Below are 23,436 nucleotides of genomic sequence, written 5' to 3' on the forward strand. Positions count from 1 at the left end.
GGATGACATGACTTAGCCCATAATGCTTTGAGGTTGATTTTGCCCTAAGATTATGGATTCTATCCAATTATGATTATCCTAAGATTATGGATTCTATCAATCCCTGACTGTCTAGGACAGTTCTAACATCAGTGGATTTAGGTAAGATACATAGCTTAAAAAAAAAAAAAAAGATTTGGGAAATCATAGTGCTGTGAGTTTACAAAACAGTGACCTTAGTCTTTTCTTGGGTATGAAGGGACTGGGTATGTTTTTTGGAAAAAATTCATCTTAAAGTGAAAAGACTTTTAAGTGAAAATTTAAATACAAGACTTCAAATCATATGTTAAAGGGAAAATGTGTCTATATACTAAAAGCAGAAGAATGCATTTATAGCTCAATAGAATTATTTTAAGGATTAAAATTTGAAAACTTATAGATATGTGATTTACCTCAATAACTACCCCATTTTCTTTCTTTTTTATCTTTCTTGTCTAATCTAAGTTTATTAGATTAGACTTTAAAATGATAAATCATTTCGTCTACACAGAAATGAATAGATGGATAAATCACAATTCATATAAACTATAACAGCCTAAGCACATTTTTATATTAGTATTTATTTTGCTTGTAGTCAAAAAAGTAAACAAAGTATGTATTTGCTTCTATGATTATCACCAATGGAAGCATTCACTATAAAAAGCAGTGTAGATTGAAAACTAGAACATAAGAACTTTAAGATACGGAATCAGGTCAGAGATGAGAAATTCATTTTCCAGGTCATCCCCAATCTCTTTATTTTATTAATCCAACCCTTCTCTGGTTAGATATTTACTATTTAACTGAGATTTTAGCAAGTTTCTTAAAACTTAATTCTTGGACTTCCCTGGTGGCGCAGTGGTTAAGAATCTGCCTGCCAATGCAGGGGACATGGGTTTGAGCCCTGGGGGTCCAGGAGGATCCCACATGCCTCAGAGCAACTAAGCCCGTGTGCCACAACTAATTAGACTTTAAAATGATAAATCATTTCGTCTACACAGAAATGAATAGATGGATAAATCACAATTCATATAAACTATAACAGCCTAAGCACATTTTTATATTAGTATTTATTTTGCTTGTAGTCAAAAAAGTAAACAAAGTATGTATTTGCTTCTATGATTATCACCAATGGAAGCATTCACTATAAAAAGCAGTGTAGATTGAAAACTAGAACATAAGAACTTTAAGATACGGAATCAGGTCAGAGATGAGAAATTCATTTTCCAGGTCATCCCCAATCTCTTTATTTTATTAATCCAACCCTTCTCTGGTTAGATATTTACTATTTAACTGAGATTTTAGCAAGTTTCTTAAAACTTAATTCTTGGACTTCCCTGGTGGCGCAGTGGTTAAGAATCTGCCTGCCAATGCAGGGGACATGGGTTTGAGCCCTGGGGGTCCAGGAGGATCCCACATGCCTCAGAGCAACTAAGCCCGTGTGCCACAACTACTGAGCCTGCGCTCTAGAGCCCGTGAGCCGCAGCTACTGAGCCCCTGCGCCACAATTACTGAAGCCTCGTGCCACAACTACTGAAGCCTGCACTCCTAGAGCCCGTGCTCGGCAACAAGAGAAGCCACCGCAATGAGAAGCCCGCGCATCGCAACGAAGAGTAGCCCCCGCTCGCCACAACTAGAGAAAAGCCCGCGTGCAGCAACAAAGACACAATGCAGCCATAAATAAGTTAATTAATTAATTTAAAAAATTAATCTATGGAATAGGATATCTGCATGGTTGTAATGTATCTCCCTGACAGTTTATCAATTATGAGGAAAATTTTTTTAAAAAAAACAACTTTTAATTCTTTTAACCAGTTAGGGAAATATGCCTGACCTATTAAGGCTCAGTATTTGTTGAATATCAACAGCACAACAACTCCCAGATTCTTTTTATTTTATTTTATTTTTTTTTTGCGGCACGCGGGCCTCTCACTGCTGCGGCCCCTCCCGCCGCAGAGCACAGGCTCCGGACGCGCAGGCCCAGCGGCCACGGCTCACGGGCCCAGCCGCTCCGCGGCACGTGGGATCTTCCCGGACCGGGGCACGAACCCGCGTCCCCTGCATCTGCAGGCGGACTCTCAACCACTGCGCCACCAGATTCTTATAATTCATTACCTCACTGTGGATTCACCAAGACCACGATTTTTTGAGGATTCCAACTCACGGAGAAAGAATCTAGAAGAGTTAATGTTTAGTATAAAAGCATAAACCACGCCGTGAGAATGTTGAACACTATATTCAAAAAGGAACTTGAAAGATCATTTTCAGAAGTGTCTAGTAAAACCATTTTCACGTGTGGAAGCAGAGTTGTATATTGCCTCAGGTTAGTAGTTCCCTTTTAGGATTGTAAATTTTCGGGTTATTTAATCTGAGTGCGATGTTATATATTTGTGACGTTGTCAAACTGTAAAGAATGTGGAAAGAGCCCATAGGCGCGGGAGTAAGACAGACCTGCATCCAAATACTGCTCAGCCACTTCCCAGCCTTGGGTGGGTCATTTATCACTTCTGAGCTTTGTTGTCTTATCAGTAAAATGAGGATATTCACCAGGGACACTGGCTAAAGAATGCGCAGTGTCCAGCAGCACGCTGGCCTGTTCACCTTGCAAGGTGGTTGTAACGAGTACGAGTCCTTACCACAGGGACTGGTAAATAAAAGAGACACTCAAAAATAGCAGCTAAAATGACAAATTATGAGGGTGATAATAATGAAGCTAATTTAAGTTTATTTCATGTAGTAAGAAGGATCGTGCTACTCAGTGGAAACAGCCTGGGATGGAAAGAAGGGCAAGGTCTTTGAAGCAGGACAGGCCGGGGCTTGAAGAAACCCTGGCGGGGACACAGGCTAGCTATATCATTTGAGACAAGTGTTTTACCTGCTTGACTTCAGTTTCATCCTATTTAAAACTGATATAACTATTCCTGTTTCATAAGGTTACTGCAAAGACTAACTGGCCTAAGATATGCCAGATGCCCAGCACAGGCCGGATGTGTTAGGGACTGGTGATGTTAGTTTTTTTCCCTTCATAATAAAGTATCATATAGTATGGACATTGATTTTGATGACTAGCCTTACGAGAAAGATGTGGCCAACTCTTTAAGAGTCCAATTTTTAATGTGTCCAAACTCTTAAAAATCTACTGTAATAATGCCTCAGTGATGCAAATTAGTCATGACATTAAAAGAAATCAAGTTTGGGGCAGACATCATTTTTGTTGTTATTTAGTACAAGATATTTTCTGCAAACACTGTAGGGTACTTTTATTCATAAAAATAGGTAAAAGGAATCTGTGTTGGCCTATAGAGGGACAAGTTAATTTGTGAGCCTGAGATACTCCTTTTTTGTTTTTGTTATGAGTTATTTGTATATGTGATCAAACTTCCATAAATACATACTAAACAAATTTGTGGGTGTTTGGAAAAGAGATTTGCTGAGGTCTTTGTAAAGAGTTGTACGTATATAAATGTTTTTATAACAGATATTTTAGAAGATAGAGCAGAGTTCTCACGATGACATTTGTACTTTATTCACAACTGTTACCTCACTGCATTTTATGTGAAACCACTGGACATTCAAGCATTTACGATTTTTTTTAAGTTACAGTATTATTATAAACAATGGAATTGCTTAAATGTTTTCCAGAAGGCCAGAACATTCAAGAGCACTGTGTTCCACAAGTTAGGTTTTGTAATTTTGTTATTTTTTTAATTTAATTTTTATTTTATATTGGAGTATAGATGATATACAATGTTGTGTTAGTTTCAGGTATACAGCAAAGTGATTCAGTTATACATATACATATATCCAGTCTTTTTCAGATTCTTTTCCCATATAGGTTATTACAGAGTATTGAGTAGTTCCCTGTTCTATACAGTAGTTCCTTGTTGATTATCTATTGATATGTTATGTACAGTAGTGTGTATATGTTAATTCCAAACTCCTAATTTATCCCTCCCCGCCATGTTTCCCCTTTAGTAACCATAAGTTTGTTTTCAGAGTCTGTGAGTCTGTTTCTGTTTTGTAAATAAGTTTATTTGTATCATTTTTTTAGATTCCACATACAAGACAAATATCACATGATATTTGTCTTTCTCTATCTGAATTTCTTCACTTAGTATTATAATCTCTAGGTCCATCCATGTTGCTGCAAATGGCGTTATTTCATTCTTTTTTATGGCTGAGTAATACTCCATTGTATATATGTGCCACATCTTCTTTATCCATTCCTCTGTCGATGGACACTTAGGTTGCGTCCATGTCTTGGCTGTTGTAAATAGTGCTGCAATGAACACTGGGGTGCATGTGTCTTTTCAAATTATGGTTTTCTCCGCCCAAGCTAGGTTAACTTGACAAAATGCAGATTGCTTCACGAGCAACTAACTTCACTGTAGAAAAGGCCTTGACCAAGTTAACCCCACCTCTACACCTTTATAATCCGTGAAACAGTTTCCCTCACAGTTGAGATGTTTGAGATTTTTCTTTTCAGGTTCCAGTCTAACCACCTGAATGTGCCCATCAGCCTTCCACCGCAGGGTGTTTGCACTTGCTTTTTGCTCTGCCTGGAATAGTCTTGCCTCAGTTATATGAATAGCTTGTTCCCTCATTCCCTTCAGGCTTATGATAAAAAATGCCAACAGTTAAGCCGTTTTGCCAATCTCATTTCAAGTAGTTCCCTCATTGCTTGGGTCCCATTTCCCCATCACCTTGCCTTACTCTTCTTTCTAGTGCTTATCACCATCTGATAAACTTTATATTCACTTGGTTTTGTTCGTTACTTGTTTCCCTGCTCCACTCTACTAGAATGTAAGCTCCATGTAGTTGGAGATCATGTCTTTTTTGATCACTGCTATATCCCCAGAGCCTAGAACAGTGTTTCACACACAGTAAATACTCACTAAGAATTCGCTGAATGGTAGAGCATGTTCATCAGTAAAGTACTCAAGCCTCTCAGATAGGGCTGCTGCATATGTTTGCACAGGGGTGCACTGCACAACACAGGTACACTTCTCATCTAGTCTATCTGATGGGCACCCCCTGGAGCTGTGTAGTGCACAACCCGTGCAACCATGTGCTGTGGTCCTGTTCTCAATATCCCAGTAGATTTTAAAATCAGGGAGCTCTGTGCAAGAACTGGAGACACAGGTTGACTCTGGAAGTACAATACAATGAAAATGAAAATTAGCTTATTTGATAGATCAAGCTGTCCTCATTTGCTAACAGAGAAAAGTTCGAGAGTCCTCTCAGGTAATGTGGACTCAACAGTGACTTTCTAATGACGAAGACTTTCCTGTGTGACTCAAAGAAGTGAGTCTGATGGTGGGAATTTCAGACCAAATGATATAGATTTTTAGGAATTTTTTGGAGCAGTAATATTTCATAAGAAGAGAGGGGAACTGACATAGAGTTGCCCACTTTTTTTTTTTTGCTGAGTAAGGACATTAAGGAAAAGAGAACAACAAAACACATCCATTGACAATCATTTTAGAAAAGAAAGGAATATTATGATAATCAGAAAAAAACAAGAAGCAAACGATCTCAGAATAATCTCAGAGCCTGACCAGAGACTATGAGACCTAGAACATACTTGTTTCATTGCACAAGAGCAAGTCTCTAGGAAGCCAAAGACAGCTGGCATTCAGTGTCAAGGTCTAAACCATGGCAGGGGGCTCACCCCTGGGGCTGGGGAGACCAGGGTTGTTCTAGGGGAGCTTCACCAATAATGAACTTCACCTGTTTTACGATCTGCCCATGAACTCACCTGCTAATGCTAAATAGAATGTTCTTTCCACTTGGTTTGGTTCAATTTCCTCTGGCTCAAAGATTATAGTCTAGTATGTATTGCTCTTTCTCAGCTCTGTTTTGACCAAGAAGGTTAAAACTGATAGAGGACAAATACTGCCCTGAGCGCCCACCCTTGGAATTCAGGGGGTAAGTGGATGCTCACATGTTTATTTGTGATCAACCTTACCTAGCCATCCTGCCTGACCAACCAGCATTTTGGGGATATGACTGATAAGACCATTTTCTTATGACTGAGGTCATGTACCCATAATGAATATTAAGCCCTGTAGAAGATGAGATACTGCCAGGAGAAAGAGGAAAAGGAAGTGACTCAGAGGCTTTAACCTGGTTAAAGCAAAACAAAAGGACTAGAGTCAACTTCAGGCATGTTTATGTATTTCATTTAGATTACTATCATCTTACTGGAGTACTTCATATTCTTCTAAAAATCATTGCTTATAATTTTTGATTGAATATGATATGGATACTAAGGTACATTTGTAATCAATCTTAATATGAAGACTTATCTGCTGAAAAGTAGAACATTACATATTCTAAAAATCATTGCTTATAATTTTTGATTGAATATGATATGGATACTAAGGTACATTTGTAATCAATCTTAATATGAAGACTTATCTGCTGAAAAGTAGAACACAGTTAATATAGCCTTCTTAAAAATGCCCATCTGGTCCACTTCTCAAATCTCATTCGGAAGAATATTTCAAGTGCTCCCAGCCCTTAGTAAAATCATTAATAATGACACTGAAGATATCATTTCCACACCCTGCTATGAAACTAAGCACTGACCCAGATGCTCAGGATCTAAAATTAACCAGCAGCAGCCTCATCTGAGTGAGTTAATTCACATTGCTTCTCTTCCATTCCCATTGGGTGCCTGAGTTGTTAACAGAAACAGTGATACTGGAAAATATTGGGATAGCAGAATTCTTAATGAAGGATTCTAGTAGATCCAGACGTTCTGAGTGTTGTATAAAGCTGAGGCAAAAGAAATTTCATATCCTAGAGAACTTCAATATCTTTATTCATTTATTTATTCTACAAATAGCCACTGAGCTACCCCTCAGTGCCAAGCACGACGTTTGGTGCCTAAAAGAGACACAGGAACCTTGTTCCCGTGGAACTCACAGTCAAGTGCAGGAAACAACAACAAGAGAAAAGTAAACAAACTAATCAAATCATCACAATTTGTCAAGACTGTTATTCCTTCATGAAATGCTGAGTGCCCACAGAGTGCAGGCATTCGGCCAGGCCCTTGCAATACAGCACTATGTAAAAGCCCACAGCGTTCCTGACCCCATGGGGTTTTCAGTCTAATGGGAGTGACAGAAAACAAATGGGTAGAAACACTGCCCCTGCAAAAAGTAATTCGTTTTAAGTTGTGAGAGTGCTAAAAAGGAAATACAAGGTATGTGGATAGAAAACAATGCGATTGAGGAAGAATTTAAACAGAAAGGATGGCCTGGGATGCTTTCCCCAAGGAGGTGCTTTCTGAGCAGAGACCTGAAGGGTGAGAAGGAAGCAGCCATGTGAGGAGAGAAGAGCTTCCCCTGGTACAGGGAAAAGAGAGCCCTAAAGCCTGGAGAGAAAAGCACTTAGCCAACTTCTGGAAACAAGAGGTGAGGGTGACTAGAGCATGACCCGCTTTCCCCAAGGAGGTGCTTTCTGAGCAGAGACCTGAAGGGTGAGAAGGAAGCAGCCATGTGAGGAGAGAAGAGCTTCCCCTGGTACAGGGAAAAGAGAGCCCTAAAGCCTGGAGAGAAAAGCACTTAGCCAACTTCTGGAAACAAGAGGTGAGGGTGACTAGAGCATGACCCGTCGGTCAGGGGGAGACACACCTGAGACAAGGAATAAGAGAGAGACCGTGTAGGAGTTTGGATTTTATGCTCCGTACTAAGATTTGAGCGAGAGGATGTTTTGCCTTGTGAGAAGGTCCTCTGCCTGGACAAGGAATTGCAGGAGGAGGCTGGGCCGGGAGCTCAGTGCGCAAAGCTTTGCATTGTCCCGATCACTGCCGATGCCACCCGGGTGGGTGGTGGCGGCAGTGATAGAGAAGAGTAAACTTAAAATAAATTTTGGAGGTAGATATTATTAGGAAAGATGCATCCTGATGGCGTATTAAAAGGGCCAATGAGTATGCATCGTAGCCTTGTTTGTTCCTTCCTTTATGGCACGTGGAACTGATGATTTGGAGAGGGAAGTTACCGTTCCCTCTGGAGAGTTCATTTCTCCTGGTCCTGTTTGCCCTGCTGGCTATTTTATTCTTAATGTTCTCTAAGGATATTCTCTATGTGGTCGCTCAGGAGCTGGGTGGGAACCAGAGCTCCCGGGAGAAGCTAGTTTATTATCTGAGTAGTGGTGCTACTTTGCAAAATCAGGCTGCTTATCTAGAAAACCCTTCTAAATGTGCCTTGTATGATTGAAGTTCCTATTACTTTTGGTTTTCTTTTGGTCAAGTCTTGAGATTGGCTCGAATCTCATGAACTTCTTCTTAGACGTTTAACACAGAAAGTTCTATTGGATCATTTGTTTTTAAGAATTATTTTTTATTACCAATTTCAATCCTAAATTTTAAAACTTAGGTTTTTACATGGCGTTTAAACCCAGTTCTTTAACTACATTGCAGAAAGTGTTCCTTTCTCAGAGAGCCCTATGTATGTCCCCCAAATTTCTAAACTCTCTAATTGAAGTAAAAGTAACTTTTTGATAAATGGTTCAATTTCTTCTTTCTTTATAGATTTTCTTCTCATTAAGTTCATCTTAATTTACATTTTTCTCAATTATTTATTTTACTCAAGTTTTCAATTTAATCACTAATTTATTTTACTCTGTTATAAGCCTTAATCTCTCTATTATTAAATAGTTTAAATAAATTTATTTATAAATGTTATTATATTTTTTCTTTCTAGTTTTTTCTTTGATTAAATTTGCCCGATTTGCCAGAGATTTGTCTGTTTTATTTGAAGAATGTGTTCTTGGTTTTAGCTATCAATCCTTCAAAAGATAGGGTTATTTTTTTCTCATTATTATGTTTCATTTATTGTTTTATTTCTACTTTATTATTGTCTTTCTCACTAGCTTTCCTTAATTTCTTTTATCTTTTTTTTTTTTTTCTAAATTCCCATGTAGACTGTTTAGGTGTCTTCTCATAATTCTTTTCTTCAAAAAGCATTTAGAGCTGTGAATCACTACATAAAATAGCTTTGCCTCCATCTCATATGACCCATCGGTCAGGGGGAGACACACCTGAGACAAGGAATAAGAGAGAGACTGTGTAGGAGTTTGGATTTTATGCTCCGTACTAAGATTTGAGCGAGAGGATGTTTTGCCTTGTGAGAAGGTCCTCTGCCTGGACAAGGAATTGCAGGAGGAGGCTGGGCCGGGAGCTCAGTGCGCAAAGCTTTGCATTGTCCCGATCACTGCCGATGCCACCCGGGTGGGTGGTGGCGGCAGTGATAGAGAAGAGTAAACTTAAAATAAATTTTGGAGGTAGATATTATTAGGAAAGATGCATCCTGATGGCGTATTAAAAGGGCCAATGAATATGCATCGTAGCCTTGTTTGTTCCTTCCTTTATGGCACGTGGAACTGATGATTTGGAGAGGGAAGTTACCGTTCCCTCTGGAGAGTTCATTTCTCCTGGTCCTGTTTGCCCTGCTGGCTATTTTATTCTTAATGTTCTCTAAGGATATTCTCTATGTGGTCGCTCAGGAGCTGGGTGGGAACCAGAGCTCCCGGGAGAAGCTAGTTTATTATCTGAGTAGTGGTGCTACTTTGCAAAATCAGGCTGCTTATCTAGAAAACCCTTCTAAATGTGCCTTGTATGATTGAAGTTCCTATTACTTTTGGTTTTCTTTTGGTCAAGTCTTGAGATTGGCTCGAATCTCATGAACTTCTTCTTAGACGTTTAACACAGAAAGTTCTATTGGATCATTTGTTTTTAAGAATTATTTTTTATTACCAATTTCAATCCTAAATTTTAAAACTTAGGTTTTTACATGGCGTTTAAACCCAGTTCTTTAACTACATTGCAGAAAGTGTTCCTTTCTCAGAGAGCCCTATGTATGTCCCCCAAATTTCTAAACTCTCTAATTGAAGTAAAAGTAACTTTTTGATAAATGGTTCAATTTCTTCTTTCTTTATAGATTTTCTTCTCATTAAGTTCATCTTAATTTACATTTTTCTCAATTATTTATTTTACTCAAGTTTTCAATTTAATCACTAATTTATTTTACTCTGTTATAAGCCTTAATCTCTCTATTATTAAATAGTTTAAATAAATTTATTTATAAATGTTATTATATTTTTTCTTTCTAGTTTTTTCTTTGATTAAATTTGCCCGATTTGCCAGAGATTTGTCTGTTTTATTTGAAGAATGTGTTCTTGGTTTTAGCTATCAATCCTTCAAAAGATAGGGTTATTTTTTTCTCATTATTATGTTTCATTTATTGTTTTATTTCTACTTTATTATTGTCTTTCTCACTAGCTTTCCTTAATTTCTTTTATCTTTTTTTTTTTTTTCTAAATTCCCATGTAGACTGTTTAGGTGTCTTCTCATAATTCTTTTCTTCAAAAAGCATTTAGAGCTGTGAATCACTACATAAAATAGCTTTGCCTCCATCTCATAGGTTTTTGTTCAACAACGTTCTCACGTTTGTTATTTATTCTAGTTTGCTTATTAACTCGTTTATTATTTATGTGACTATTTCTAAAATGTCCAAGTAATTTGAGCTTTTTTTCCTTTAAAGTTCTGATATTAATTTCTAGTAGTATTTTATTATTAAGATAATGGAGTTGTGCCATTTTTACTTTAAAAATGCACTGAAATATCTTATGGTCCAGATCATGATCAGTGTTTGTAAGATTCATTTTCTGTTCTTAGGTGCAAAGTTATATCAGTGTATAGATATTTATACAAACATTAAATAATTCATGTGTTTTATGTCCTTAATTGCTTATTTTTGTCTCCTTGACCTACCAGAGAGTTATGTAATTTTGAAATTTTAATACAACTCATGTGTTTCCTTATATTTCTAGCAACTTTTGCTTTTCATGGCCTGACACTATGCTATTCTGTGCCTAGGGTTTCATGACTCATGGCTTTTTTATGGTTTTACTTGTATCAATATGCAGTTGACCTTCTGTCAAATTTATTCTTTAATACAAATGTACCACCCCTGCTTTTTTTCTTCATGCTTTCCAAATATAGCTTGTCATTCTTTTATTTTTAATTGTATTATGTATTTATCTCATGTAAGCATCATTTCTTCGAATTTGATTTTTAATTTGAATGAATTTTGAAGTCTTACATGTCTTTGATATTTAAAAAAGAAAAAAAAAAGCCTATGTAACTATCTAAGGAACCCCTTCATCTTTATTTTGAAACTTTTATCAGGACCTACAGTACCCTCACTAATTGACTTTGTCAGATGATAGAATTGCACCAAAAGAGATAGAACTCATTTATGTCTGGTGGTCCAGATGGACTAGAAACACTGGAAATAATAGGCCTTCTGGCCATATTTATATAATGTAGTCTTGTGGGTTACTGTCTGACATCTCCAAAGATCAGGTTTGATGGAGGTGGAGACATCAAGCAACGTCTGTGTACTCTATCACTTACACCTGGGAGCAGGCCACAGCCCAGTGCAGAAGATGCTTCTTTCAAGAGAGAAAGACTTTAATCTCCCTAATCTTAAACTTTTCCAGCTAGACTCCTGTAGTATCTGTCTCGCTTTTGTCTCTTAACTTCTTCTGCTACCTCCAAAACTCCTCACCAATCGATCAATGACTCTGTTCAATATTGTGTCATATTCCTTGGGAGTTCTTGCCCTGAGGGATTTTATAAAATAACTGAGACAAAAAGCCATGTAAAATTAACAATTAAATACCAAACTATTTGGTACCAATTATTAGAAGAAGAGGATTTTTTAGAAAAGAGAGAGAGTAATTGGCTGTAATAGGCAGCAAAAACGTGTCACAGAAGACAGCTTTATAGGGTAGGTCGAATTAGCTCAAAGGAAGGACTGATCTTCATGTTGCATACCCTACATCCATGGCTCCCAAATGCTTTTCCCTTGGGAAATTTTAGAGGCACCTGTTCGGTAGGTCTGGGTACAGATCCCAAGAATCCGTATTTTTAGAAGCTCTCCAATGATTCATATGCACGGCCAAATTTAGAAAATATTACTTTAAATGATCGCATCCCACACTCTGAAAGTGTTATTATGCTGCATAAATCTATTAGGCATCCCTGAAGGTCTTACTTAAAGTTTCCATTTGTCTTCCAAGGTTCCAATAAGGCACAAATGCTGTGATTTCTCACTGGTAGCATTTTCCAAGTCAGGATTAAAAAAAAAACCAAAAAACAGGCACCTGTTCTATACCCTTGACGTCTTATTCCTGTGCCAATTTTAATTGCAGTGTTCAACCACGCAACAGCCTATAAATCATTAGTCATAACTGTAAACTATAAAACAACAACCAATCCTACTTAGTCCCAGTTTAAAATATTATGGTGCCATTGAGAGGGGAGAACAGCCAGCATGTGAGATAATGGGGAATTCTGAATAAGGGAATGAATTGGATATATTTACTCTGCAGAAAGAAAGATTCAGAGAAGACATGATAGCCTTCTCCAAATATTAGAGCTGGCATGTTGAAGAGGAAGTAAACTTGCTCTAGGTAAAGAGTGGAGCCAATGTATAAGGTCTGTAGAGAGACAGGTATTTGTTTAGTATGAGGAAAAAATTAATAAACGTGCCTGGTAGGATAAAAGTTCCCATCTCAGGAATTGCTCAAATAATGCAAGCCTGGGATTTGTATTAAATGTCCTTTAAAAAGTTCTTTTATATGCCAGAGATACTATGAGACAGTCCCATGCTGAACTAATTACTAAAATGGCCAAGCCCAGCAAGAGAAGTTTTCCCCGGTGTCAGTGTTGGAATATTTCGTTGCCTAACAACCAGTAACTATCTATGATGCAATGGAATATCAATAGTTTGTGTCTGAGTTGATTGTATAGTTCCTAACGCCACACTTGGTTCATTTCATTGATGATAAATATTCCCATTACAATTTGTTATGCACCAAAATGGTGTAGAGCTGCGACCTGCCCAGTTCTAATGTTTATCAAACACTAGCCGGCCATAATGCACGCGATGGAAATAGATGTTGCATTCAGACAGGAGGTGACACGATAAGATGGTGAGAACAGAAGAATTTGGGGATCTGTTAAACTGTTAAAGTTAAATCTAGTAGCACCCTTAGAGGGATGGTAGAAGTTTAATCCTGAGCTCTTCAACTTTGGAATTCCGTGGATTTTTCATAAGTGACTGATACCATCATTTAAGGTATAGAACAGATTTTAAATATATAACATGCTTTAATCAGTTAATCATAACTTTCCATTCACAGTCTCCTAGGAAACCGACAAAATGTATCTGGATAGTTTAAAAGTTTGATCTCATTTATAAAGGGTTGCTTTACGTTGTAAGAACCCAAGAACTGTTATTTGTCAAACTTCCACATTAAGCATCTGCCGAGATATCTTATTAGGTTTTCTGAGCAATAATGACTCGGTACAAAATAAACAATGGAACCCTGTCAGATTCTATCCGCACTAAATAACTAAGACACTCCTTTGTTTGATCTCTCAAGCCCAAAACATAACTTTAAAAAGTGATTGATATGGATTAATTTCTCTTTCTCCCTGAAAGATTCAGAATTGCTTTAGGTAACTTTTTATTAGCCAGTCCAGGACATTTGTACAAGAATATAATTAATAGCATTTTTAATGAAAATTATGGCATATTAATTGGTAATTTTTGGATGACTGTGCTCCTTAATTACTTATTAACCTTTAAATCAGATATACACAAGGGAACGGGGCAAGATTCATGTCTTTGAGTATCTGAAAGCTTTTTTCAAGGTGCTGTTTATGAAAAGAATCCAAAAGAACTGTTTTTTTCTCCAGAGGAAACTCAAAATTATATCAGCAGCTAAGTGTGGTATGATGCTTAACACATTAATATGCTAGAGAAGTTTTCAGTGTATCTATTCTTGACACTTCAGTGAATCATCATTAATAGAAGCCTGGTTTAATAAGATAGTAGAGATGATGCCATCAGTTTTTCTCTATCATTTAAATTTGGAGGTAGTTGCAAAAGGTGCTGAAAAGAGGGAAAAAAAAAGACTATTATTAGTTGAGATGGCCTATTTGAACATTTCAGTATATATACTAGAAAATGAGGAAGGCTAGACCTACAGAAGATTTCCAGGTCTTTTGCCCCAAACATCAAGTCTGACTTCATGGAGCCAAAATAGGCTTTTGGATAAGGCATGGTGTGAACCTGACTCATTGCCATTTAAACAGTAGGTCCATTGAAACCGTTAAACATAAACCAGATGAAGAGACAAATAACTGGATCTCAGAGGCCAAGAGTCCAATTTCATTTTCTCTGGTAGGAAAGGGCATCTCACTTTGGGGATCTTCTCTGTAGCCCTGCTTTCTTTGAGCTTGTTTGGCCTTTCTATCTAGCACTGTTGAAAGAGTGTTACTATTTGAAGGTCAAAGTTGCTTTTCACGCCTTCTAGAGATTCATTTTGTACCCGTGCCTTACCTCTAGACCTTTGCCCTGTTAACTTTTCTACCTTCTCTTTCTGTCTCTGCTTTCATTCATTCATCAAATGTATTTATTAAAGCCTGTTATGTCTCAGGCTCTGTCTTTGGCATAGAGGATCCAGCAGTGAAGATGCTATCCTGCCGTCAAGTTGCTGAGAATTTAGTGGGGTGGGGAGGAGTCAGAGATGAGTATCAGGCAACTTCCATACAGGATGCTAAGTACCAGGAAGGGTATCTGTGTGCTCTAGAGCATGGTAAGCTCTAGGGCATGTGCTCTGGAAGCGCACTGTAGGGTGGCCAACTCATACTGGGGACTGGGGAAGATCAGGGAAACTTCTCATCAGACTTGACCAGGAGAATGGAGGTGGTGGTGGTGGATGAGGGGGGAGAACACACCATCTCTGAATCTTCCTTGTCTAACTCCGTGAAGCCACCTGTTTTCTCACTCACCCCCCCTCCCTGTCCTTTTGCCTCAATTCATATGTCTCCATCTTCCATGTCTCCCTATTGGATCATTCTCTGCTTAAAGAGTAGACCCTATGAGAACCAGCCATCAAACCATTATGTAACAATAAAGAATAAGACACTGCCTAAAGGCCCTGCTGCAGGTTGGAGAAGGCTGCAAGTTGAGAATTCTCCTACAGTGCCCTGCCTCCCAATTGCAAAAGATTTGGTGCAGATGAAGTTAAAACTGGCTCTGCTTGCCATTCCAAAGAAGAGATAACTGCCAAAAACAAGATGCAAAGACAAAATACTAAACTGTAGAGAGAGCAGCAATAAATACATACATGCTCTCGGAAATAAATAAATGAATGTATAGAAAAAATAAACCAAATGTTTCTTGAAAGGAGAAAAGCAGAAAAATGAAAGAAAATAGTGACAATCATAGCTGCCGTTTACTGAGCATATACAATATACATTGTCGACTGTACCAGCCATTTTCAATATATTATATGTAATTCTTTTTTTTTTTTTTTTTAAATGATCACCCTCAACACTTCTTTTCTTTTTTTGTTTAGATGTTGGGGGTAGGAGTTTATTAATTAATTTATTTATTTTTGCTGCGTTGGGTCTTCATTTCTGTGCAAGGGCTTTCTCTAGTTGTGGCGAGCGGGGACCACTCTTCATCGCGGTGCGCGGGCCTCTCACTATCGCGGCCTCTCTTGTTGCGGAGCACGGGCTCCGGACGCGCAGGCTCAGTAGTTGTGGCTCACGGGCCCTGTTGCTCCGTGGCATGTGGGATCCTCCCAGACCAGGGCTCGAACCCATGTCCCCTGCATTGGCAGGCAGATTCTCAACCACTAACCCGTGTCCCCTGCATTAGCAGGCAGATTCTCAACCACTGCGCCACCAGGGAAGCCCCTATATGTAATTCTTAAATTTACTATATGTAAATCTGGAAGGCAGATTCTTTTTTTAAAAAGTTACTTTATTTTATTTATTTTTGGCTGTGTTGGGTCTTCATTGCTGCCCATGGGCTTTCTCAAATTGTGGCGAACAGGGGCTACCACTCTTCGTTGCAGTGGACGGGCTTCTCATTGTGGTGGCTTCTCTTGTTGCAGAGCACGGGCTCTAGGCATGCAGGCTTCAGTAGTTGTGGCACGTGGGCTCAGTAGTTGTGGCTCACGGGCTTAGCTGCTCTGTGGCATGTGGGATCTTCCCGGACCGGGGATCGAACCTGTGTCCCCTGCATTAGTAGGCAGATTCTTAACCACTGCGCCACCACGGAAGTCCCCGGAAGGCAGATTCTTAAAGCAAGTCCTGGAACAGTCTTTTGCCAAAGTGTGGGCTTAGTAACTATTTCTTAAATAAATGAATAGATCAATATTTCTCTTTGCTTGGCGTCTGTCTCTCTCCCCTCTCCCATCCCCAGAATGTAAATTCTTTGAGGGCAGGAACCTCGTTTTGCCTTCTTCTTTATACCAAGCACCTAGAATGGAGGCTGGCACACGGTAGGCACTCAATAAATGTGCCTCTTGTAAAACACGAGGAGGGACTTCCCTGGTGGCACAGTGGTTAGGGATCTGCCTGCCAGCGCAGGGGACATGGGTTCGAGCCCCGGTCTGGGAAGATCCCACATGCCGTGGAGCAACTAAGCCTGTGCGCCACAACTACTGAGCCTGTGCTCTAGAACCCGCGAGCCACAACTACTGAGCCCACGTGCCACAACTACTGAAGCCCGTGCACCTAGAGCCCGTGCTCCGCAAAAGAGAAGCCACTGCAATGAGCAGCTGTGCACCGCAACGAAGAGCAGCCCCCGCTCGCCGCAAATCAAGAAAACCCGTGAGCAGCAATGAAGACCCAACGCAGCCAAAAATAAATAAATTAATTTTAAAAAATGGAAAATAAAGCATGAGGAAACTGAGATGTAGCACGATTCAGTGTCTTATGCAAAATCACATAAGATAAAATCATCACATAAACTGGGATGATTTGGGACTTGCTCTCAGGTCAACCCATGCTCTTCTTCCCTCCACGTCACACCAATCTGGCCTTTCCTTCTGCACAAGTATTCTCTAATTATCTCAGGCCTGCTTATATTCCAGAGATAGTTTTCTGTCTATAATTCACCAGTAAGGTCTTGTTTAAAGGACTTAGCACAATAGCATGTATTGGTAAATATTTAGCAAATACCTATTATAGTGGCAATAATCAACTTTTCTCAAAAAAGTTGGGGATTGGGGAAGAGAAATGGGAAAGTTTTAGTCCTCCTGCGTGGGCTGAAAAAGCACTAGAGGAAAATACACGGACAGAATGGCTTGCCTGCTCCTGACAGCTGCAGTGGGCCTTCAGCTATTGCGATGATGCAGTTTAGTGTCCTCCTCAGCATTTATTTGTATTATTAAAATGTTAGGACAAACACACTGATGCATTGCAGCCCAGCCTCATAATTACCTACGGTCATGATAACCTAGCGTGGAGTCTAAGAGCAGAGTGAAGTGTGTAACTTGTCGGGAACCTGGCTGGTTTGGGAGAAAGGCAGCAGGAAAGCAGTGGGATGTTAGGAGTTACAGGATTAGGACTGACAATGGCTGTGATCGTTGGAAGAGTACAAGTGGCTCAGAATTTCACAGAGTGTGATCATTGATGGGGTTTTGGGGTAGCTTATCATCCAAATTCCAGCTACTTTCATCTTTCTTGTTCTAGATATCTTTTTATTCTTTCTCTAATCATCTTTTCTCCCTATTTTTGCCCATTAGCTGAGCAAAATTAAAGATTGCTAACATTGACAGTGTTATAGAGAATTACGCACTCTCATGTGCTATGGAAGTATAAATCAGCTTAGACTTTTAGGAGGACAATAATAAATTATATTCTTAAATGTTCATAGTATTCACCTCAATAATCCCATTTCTAGATATTTACACTAGAGAAGTATTTATGTATGTGAACAGAGAAGCATGTTCAAGGGTGTTCATGTCAATAGTAATAATAGTGAAAAGTAAAAGCAATCACAAAACTAGTCCATAGGGTAATCCAGGAAAGAAATTGGTTAAATAAACTATGGATCACTGATACTAAGAAATACATCTGACACTTCAGAAGTGTGTCTGTCTATCATCTATATCAAACACATACACATATGAATTGGAAAAATCTCCAAAACAGATTTTTTAGTAGGAAAAAAAAGGCTAGTTGCAATATTTTATACACTATTATCTATTTGTATTTTAAAAACATTCCAAGATATATATTTCTATAAGTACATACATAATGTACCTATTATATATAATATTATATATTACATCACACGTTATATCAATATATCATGTTATATAGTATCTACAGATTATATTTATATACAATATATATTATAATGTATAATGTACCTATTATATATATTATATATTACATCACACGTTATATCAATATATCATGTTATATAGTATCTACAGATTATATTTATATACAATATATATTATAATGTGTAATATATATATGCTGCAATTGGCTTGCTGCAGTTAAGCTGTAATAAGAGACCCAGCAATTATATAGCTTTTAAACACATGGCATAGACCAGTGAACAAGAAACACTTCTCTCTCATACAGGATGTGATGGGTGTTCCACAGTCATTCAGGGCTGTGGTTCCTTCCATATCATGGCTCTGCAATTTTTAGGCCTTAGAGTCTGACCATCTGCATGAGCAAGGCTGGATCACTGCTACATCCAAGTTCCAACCAGCCTTAAGGGAAAGGAGAAAATATGGAAGAAGCCCACTTACTATCTCAAGGGTCCCAACTTGGAGATAGCATGCGTCGCTTCTACTCACGATCTGTTGGTGAAAACTTGGCCAAACATCCACCCATTATAGCATAGGAGGTTGGATGTACGGCCTTGGCTAGATGACCACACACCCAACCACAGATTATTACAGTGGAAGAAGAAGGGAATAGATTTTGGTGGACAGATAGTTGTCTCCTCCATCATATAGAGAACATGAACACAAATAGAAAACAAAGGGGAATGTGAAGTTTTGCTCTAAAGTGAGGACGGGGCAGCATCTCAAAGGAAATCTTTGCGTCAGCATTCTTTGAATCGTTTAATGTGAGTAGGAGAGATTATGACTGCCTGGGAGCTAGTAACGAGGTCAGTTGGCTAATCTGCTGTCTAATCCTGAGTGGGGGAGGGCTCCATGCAGCTCACTTGACCTCCCAACTGACCTCTTATAACTCTGGCAAAATTGCCTTTCTCTCCATCTTATGCTTCACCTCCGATACCTTTACCCCACTATCCCTCCACACTAACCACCATTGAAATGCTTCCAAAATGTGGATTGTCATTTATTAAAAAGACGGGTCTCCACTGGCCTTTATCATTGCCCTGGGATTTTCTCCTTCACTCTGTAACTCACACAGATATACTAAGCATTTATAACAATGCTAGACACAGTAGAAAGTTGGAGTGATGAGACAGAATTTTCATTGGCACTAGGCTTCTCCTTCAGGAAAGTCTGTCTAACTGGCCAAACAAGACATCAGTGTCTGAGCAGATGACTAAGAGCGGCAGCTGATATGCCCAAGTTAGTGGTGAAGCCATTAAAGTAAGAAGGACTTCAGAATGATGACTGGGAAAGCAAGTTTAAGTGACAATTCCTCAATGAGATGAGACTGGAATCGGGCCCATGGGCACATGTGATATTTGTCTAGACATAAAAACATTCACATGTATATTGGGTTGAGAGAGTGAAACTTTCTTGACACCTGCAACATGCTGTGTACGGTGCAGGCATTTTGCATTCATTATTGCACTTATCCTTATAACGTATCGTTAAGATAGACACCCTAATTTTACAGATGAGGTAAGTGAGGCAAAGAGAGCTTCTATAAACGATTCAGGATCCCGGAGCTAGTAAGCGGAAGAGGTGGGATTTGGGTCTAGATCCCTCTATTTTCTGGATAGATTTAGGTCTCTCTGGTTTCCAGTTACCTCACTGTGTGAGCATTTCAGGCATTTCAGGAGGAAAAGCAGAAGCGATGGAATGGAATGGAGCTGATTGTGGTCTCTTGAGGTATGAGAGGGGTGCTGCCTGAGTGGCAGGATGTCAGTTCAGATGCCTTGGAGTTGAGGTCACCCTGGTGTCTGAGCGCTGTGTCCGGTGTGAGAGGATTGAGTTACTTATAGGAAGCGCTGTATCATGCTTCACTTGGCACTGAGTTCTCCCCCAGGCCTGGGGGAAGAAAGATCTACGAGTCAGTCCAGCTCCACTGGCCAATTTAACAACGTAACCAGTTTAGAAAAGGGGCTTAGTTCGCAGAAAACACCCCCAGCCTGTACTAGTTCCTCAACAGCAAATGGTGATGAGCCCTGCGCTGCTCCAGGTTACTTGTGGTCCCCTAGAAACGAGGGCAGGCAGGGTCTTCCTATCTCTTCAGAGGCTGGAGAACGCTAAGCTGCACCTGGGCCTCTCAGATTTCTTCTGTTGGACCTTTTCCAGCTCTTCATGAGGTGACTGTAACGCAGTGTATTCTCCGAGGCGGTGCCTTAGAGACACCACCAGATTCCTGCAGCAGTTCCCCAGCCCATCCACAGCTTGTCTCTCCCGGCACCGCAGCCACCTCCACTGGCTTCTTCCTCACGAAGCCCCGCTCAACTGGAAAGCCGAAGCAAAAGTCCTCCTTTTCGGCCATTCCCCCTTCTTTCATTCTCTGACCCAAGCCATAGACAATTCCCAAATGCTGTATGAAGAGCTTTCCTCCAGAAGTACCTCATTATTCTGATCAGGCAAATGAGAGGAAAAGAATCTCAATCGCTTGGATATGGCGGGGTGTCCTGTACTATGGAGGGTCTGAATGTCGAACGGAGTGGTTCATACTTTTTCCTGAAGATATTTTGGTTGTGGGCTGGGATCAGGTGAGGAAAGACTTGGAGTTCCTTGAGCAGGAGACAATCGGATAGGATAAAGTTGAAGTTTACGACGTGTGATCTGGTGATAGCGCATAAGGCTAGTTTCAGGTGAAAAAGAGACTGTGGCTCTCTATGAGGACAGAGAATTGCTATATGCCCGGCACCATGCTGAGCTCTTTGAAAAGCATTATTTCACTGAATCCTCACAACCAACCCTATGAGCTTGTGCCCATTTTGTGGATGTGGCAACTGAAGCCTCGAGAGCTTCGTTTGTCCCACGGCTGGTCCGTGGCAGAGCCGAGTCTGATGCTGAGAACTCCAGTCCAAATACAACAGGTGCAAAAATGTCACCAGAGTGAAGACAGGGGCATTCCCAGGAAGCTGGCGTGCGTCCTGAATTTCTCAGGGTCAGGACTCTGTGGGCTTCAGGAATAGACTGGAAAGGAAGGGAGCGGGCGTCCGCAGGAAAGGCTGGCAGGCTGAGAGCAAAAAGGCGAACAAAGGCCGGAGGGAGAGGGCGCCGAGTGCACGCCCTGCGTGGCCCGCAACTGCGCGTGGTTATTTCAGCCAGCTCCACAATCACTTTATGAAGGAGATCTTATTTCGTCCATTTTGTGGTTGAAGAGACGGCTTCCGGGATTTGAAAGGACGGCCCCTGAGTTGCAGAGCAGACATTCAAACTGGACCCTGCGGGGTCCCAGCCCGGCAGCTCACTGCTCTGCTGTCAGAAGAGGGGCGTCCCCACAGACAGGGGCCAGGAGAGGCCCTGGGTGCCACCAAAGGGGGTGGAAAAGGGACATCTGGCACCAGAGGATGCCAGGATCAGAGACTCAGTGTGGAGGGCGTGCAGAGAAAGTTCCAGCCCAAGCGCACCGCAGCCAGCCTGCCTTTGGTCCCCTCTAACCTGCCCAGGCCGCTGCTGTGATATTTTCAATCATGTCAAATTTGTTAAGAATATATTAAATTCCATTAAATGCTGGAACCACAAAGGACGACGCGGTATCTACCGTCTCAGCGCCACTGCTTTGGGTGGCAAAGCGCCCTGTTTGCACAGTAGCTCCCTCTAACCGGTTCTTGTTTTCCGGTAAAGTATCTGCTGAGCATTTGCCTTACATAAACAGAGAGAAAAATAATAATAGTGTATACTGCCTCAGAACATTATAGGAACATGTAGTCTCCCACTTAATGGGGTTTGGAAACGACATAGCAATTCTGATGTCCTGTCAAGCTTGTTAAATTGCGATCCTGCCAGGATTTTACATTGAGCCAGAGCCAGCACGTCCCAGGGTATAAATTAGACATAATTGGATATGCACTGATTCTTTCAGGTCACTGGAATAGAATTTAATGCTATAATTGAATAAATGATACTGTTGTGACCTGAAAAGCCCTCTCCCAAAACTTCTAGCCCACTCTCTGGAAGTAAGTAGGGAAGCTGAATCCCCTGTATGATTTTATCTGTGTTTTACAAACCTAACCCCACATCTGAAGGATGGCTCTACTCCGGACCTACTGACTTATATTTTCAATCAAGGGGGCAGGAATTTGCATTTTTAAAAAGTTCTCTGGGACTTCCCTGGCGGTCCAGTGGTTGAGACTCCGCGCTTCCACCGCAGGGGGCACGGGTTCGAGCCCTGGTCGGGGAGCTAAGATCCCACATGCCATGCTGCTCGGCCAAAAAAAAAAAATTTAATAAATAAATAAAAATCCAAAAGTTCTCTGATTAGTTCTGTTGGAAAGTCATATTTAGAAAATGCTGTTCTGTTATCCAGGGAGGAAAGCATTGTCAGATATTTTATTCACCTAACCTCTGTAGGGATTGACCTAGTGGGGCTAAGTAGAAGAGGAGTTTATTTGCTCACTGCCTATACCAACTATGATTTTAAAATTTATATTAAAAAATGTATGTACCGTTTTACATAGGTCCAACATATGAAAACAGGTGTATTTACTTATTAATTTTTAATTTAATAATATTTGCTATTGTCCTTTAGTATGTTATCCAAATTCTTAAATATACTCTGACCTGAAACAGGAGTGTCATGAGCAGACAAGTGAAAGATTTCACAGTGTACCAAAGTAGAAGAGCTCCGAAGACCTGGTTTTGGATCGAAGATCTACCGTTGAGCTAGATGACCTTAAGCAAGTTATTTGCAAAATGGCAATAACAATGCCAGTGTCTAGTCTGCCTAGCTCATGGACTTTTCATAAAAATGAAGTGATGTGATGAAAATGGCAGTGCTTTGCAAACTATTAAATGCTTACAAATGCGAATCATTACCATATAGAATTAAAATAAAGAGCCCTATGTAGTCACCTCCAGGACAGTCCCCAAGAAGAGGAAAAGTGGGAGAGATTCCAGCTCTGCTAATTTAGAGAAACTCTATTTGATTTTTCTGCCTCATATCTGATTTATATATTGGTTTTCTACATAAGGCTTCACTGGAAATCTGCTGCTTAACAAAGGGGAGTTGAAAATCACTGTTCTGTGGTCTGTTGGGCTTTCTGCCCATATTCTTGCTTCTTAAATTGCAAGCCCACCCTTAAGCAAATAACTGATCATTACCACCTTCACAGACATTTTATTTATTTTTTTTTTGTGGTACGCGGGCCTCTCCCTGTTGTGGCCTCTCCCGTCGCGGAGCAC

The 23,436-nt window shown here is 40.0% G+C and overlaps 1 protein-coding gene across 7 annotated transcripts in view; it reads left to right on the forward strand.

Annotated features, from left to right (window-relative positions):
- MBNL2 (muscleblind like splicing regulator 2) overlaps window positions 1-23,436 on the forward strand; it is a 156,191-nt gene that overhangs the window by 51,225 nt on the left and 81,530 nt on the right. The window lies entirely within an intron of this gene.

This window comes from Physeter macrocephalus, chromosome 13, assembly GCF_002837175.3.
Source record: "Physeter macrocephalus isolate SW-GA chromosome 13, ASM283717v5, whole genome shotgun sequence".
NCBI lineage: Eukaryota > Metazoa > Chordata > Mammalia > Artiodactyla > Physeteridae > Physeter > Physeter macrocephalus.